Consider the following 3,978-nt stretch of genomic DNA (forward strand, 5'->3'; position numbering starts at 1 on the left):
GTACATCCTACAGGTATTGTATTTTTACTTTCTACGTCGGCCTATTAGCCAAAAGATTTTAAGCTGTTGTCGATCTCATAAAATATGTATTTATTTATATTATCAAGACCAAACATTTTTTCTATCATAATATTTGCAACATATATATGTTTTACAAGACTGAATTAGCATAAAAGTAGTAAAAGTAGTATGTTTAAGTAAAATTGTCTATTGGTTTTATACAGCGATTCACATTTTACCTGTTAAAAATCTTTAGTGTCATATTGAACATAGTATTCTGTGTTTATAATATTTAGTGAGGCTTAGTAATTGGATTAAAGTATATGCTATATATATTCATTTACTTAATTCATTGAATAATTTAATTTAATTCATAGAATTAATATTTTAATTTAATTTAAAGTTTTTGATTTTAATTTTAATCTATTACAATATTGTTATTGTATTAGTTTAAAAGTGTACGAGTAACACAATTTATTCAGTACCACACACATAATTTTAAATGGTAAAATTTTCTACCACTTTCTAAATGGCCGTACCTTTGCCGAGATAATCTTGTTAATAATTAAGTGAGAACCGTTGTTGCGTTGTATCCTCAAAAACTAAGACTAAATAAAAAGCTTGAAAGTATTTTAAATTTTCTCGTGACACCGGTTTGAGTTTGGATCACTCTCGAGCAGATTAAAATAGTTTTCATTTCACATTTTAAATATCTAAATCTTTTTATTCACACTTTACTGATTCTCATAATTTTTATTTATCATTATCTCCATTTTCAAAACGTTTTCATAATTTTGTTTATTATTAAATACAAGATATGTAATTATTAGCATCTTCATATTAATCACATACAAGAGTGGATTTTAAATATATAGTATATTTTTTACTTTTTTTAAATCTAGATGGTTTTTATTCTGGCAAGAAACAATGTTATGAAGAAGACAAAGAAGAAGTGTGGCTTAAGAAATACGAGATACTGCAAAAATAACTGGACCAAAATATTAATAATACTAAGTTTTGAAAATAGTTCGCAAAGTTAAAAAGTTCAACGTTACTTATTTCTTAGATCCAAAACTTTTAGAATACAACTAAAGATTTTATAATAGACAAGCTCTATAATTTTAACTTTTCAATCTCTGCTTTTTGAAGTTTAGCTAAGCTCTTTTCTTACAGAAACGTTCAGTCCTCTTTATGTCCTTGTTTAAATCATCTTTTTAATACCTACAACGAGACAATTTTACGCTAATTTTTATTAAAATACTTTAAAAAAGGCAATATATTTTTTCTTAAAAATTCGTGTTGAAAAGCTAATTTTGTATTTTCCATTTACAATATAAATTCAATTATACAGAAACCAAGCTGAATTGTCGTAAGTTTAGTTAACATTTTTGATTAATTTAACAAAGTATTGTTTCAATAAGTTTGGAAAATATAGAATCGAAGATATTATAGTAAATACATTAGGAAAAATAACAAGATTCTCTATAATTGTTTAATAATAAAAAAGGTACACTTGTTAATTCTACCTAAAAGTAACGCAGATTTGGCATTTGAATATAAAACTAAGGGCACGAGTTAAGTATAGTGAGCCCTTCAATGGTATGAAAATTAGTTTTATCTCTTATAATATATGTTATTTTTTTATTCATTGATATAAATATTTAATGACTATTCTATTTTGTATATTTTATTACTCATAATAGGAAAGTTATTGCTATATTAAATATATGTATAATTTCAAAGATTTAACCACCAGTATAACTACAAAAAAAAAGAATATGTAAGAGCGAAAATTATTAGGATTATAAGTTTTCTAGGACTATAAATACATTGTATTGAAAAACTCAAAGTAAAGAAATCCCGAAAAAAATTACCTCTGCCACGAGACATCAATCAAATTCACGATAGATTATATTTAACGCTGAAAGTGGAATAATTATGGATTTGGGCAAGCTTGGATGAGTTCCTAGTCATAACCTATAACCTCTATTAAATACTACTTTCAATCATATACTTTTAAAGATTTATATACATGCATTATACTATATATGTCGTGTCTCAACTTAAGAAGATTTTGAAAATACCTCATTGCTTTATACTTTTCGACACAACACAGGATTAACTCATCCAAAAATACATTATCAAATTGATAATTTTTATCTAGATTGTCTATCAGACGTTTTTAATTTTAATCTCGCCTCTGTATTTCACTATGTCAGAATATGTATTCAAATTTAACCGTTGTAATCTAAAGTAAAACTTAACAAAAAAAAAAAAACAAAAAAAAACAGAACAATACTATTTTGTTTTACTTGGGTTGCTAAATAAATTTTAATGATTGTTTTAAGCAATAACGGGTACATAAATATAGACAGAATTTGTTTCGTACCGAATTACAAGCAACATGAAAATTATCGTTATTAATGTGCAAAGACATTTACAAATAATTTTTATGCTAGTGACAGTATTCATATTTTAAACGGAATAATATACAATATATGTATTTAATTCACTTAAACGTATTTATTATTATTCAACCTTAAATTCATTATCACTTATTATAAAATAGTGTGTTCTTTTCTGTGTTAATAATATTTTCTACTTTATGATTCACAAAACACACTTGATTGAACTTGTACGCAATCGACAAGCTGATATGATAATAGAAATAGGTTTAATTTATTTTAGCACTGTTATGGCTTTCATAAACACGCTTGCGGTAAACAAACATATAAGTAAACATAAATTTTCTCTATGTGTTTCTCTAACAGGTTACAATAGTTAATACTGTTATAAAACAGTAAATGATACGTGTAAATATATTTTTTCGGATTTAAAAACAGACTTTTCTACTCCAAACAATAACATTCATTATATTGAAATTCTCTTCAGCTTGTAAATAATATCTAATCTGATTGAAAAAATGTTTTCATTCTTATAACATTTAATATACGCGTGTTAACATTATCTGTCAGAGATGGCTTTATATTATTTCACTATTTGAAATAAAAATTTAGTCAAATAGTACGAAAAGATATACATATGTTGGAAAAATCTTTAACCGAAATAATTTAGTTTGTAATTATGTTTATTTGCACAATAAATTAAAGGTCTTGTAGAGACCCCATTTCTCCCTAATTAGATCAAGATAATGAAAAACTTCCAAAAAAGAGCAATTCTTTACCATAATTGTACATACTATTTACTGCATGCTTTAAATTATTACCAACAACTGAAAATTTGGTATTCATGCATTAAAATGTATTCTTTGGAAATTCGTTAATCGTATGTAAATTTGAGTAAGGTTTTACCCCACCAAAGTATAATTTTAATTTACCAACAACGCATTCATTAGCCCAAACATAAAACAGGTTACCATCCACAGTACTTGTTTTTAATGCAACTCAATTTATTAATTACGACATCAAAGAGTAAATATGATTATAACAAGTAAAAAGTAATAATAATAAGTAAATAAACAAAAATCGCCTATTATTTTATGCTTAGCCTCAAGTTTCCATGAAATAAATCCTAGAATAATCATAGGAAAAAATTGACTTCGCATAAGGGGAGGCGGTACCCCTATCTTTGTAATGTTAACATAGGTACCATTATCTCAGAAACTAATGGACCAATCAACCTAAATTTTTTTATACAACATATATAGGTATTTAAGCAACTACTGAGTTTTTTTGGTGCTTGTATCTTAAAAAATAAATTTTTTATGATTTTTTTTTCAAACCCATATTGAAATATCAAACTTGGAATTTAGAATATTTTTTTTAGGTACCTAATTATAATAGGAGGCATCTCAAAAAAACTCAGTAGGTGCCAAAATACCTATATAAATGTGTGTAAAAGTTTCAAGTTGATTGTCCAAGTAGTTTCTGAGAAACGTGTACCTTTGTGTGCAAAAACTGTAAAAAAGTAAATTTGCGGGAAATCGCAAAAAACGAATATAATGACCTATTTAGCTAT

Source organism: Homalodisca vitripennis, unplaced genomic scaffold, assembly GCF_021130785.1.
Source record: "Homalodisca vitripennis isolate AUS2020 unplaced genomic scaffold, UT_GWSS_2.1 ScUCBcl_436;HRSCAF=2420, whole genome shotgun sequence".
NCBI lineage: Eukaryota > Metazoa > Arthropoda > Insecta > Hemiptera > Cicadellidae > Homalodisca > Homalodisca vitripennis.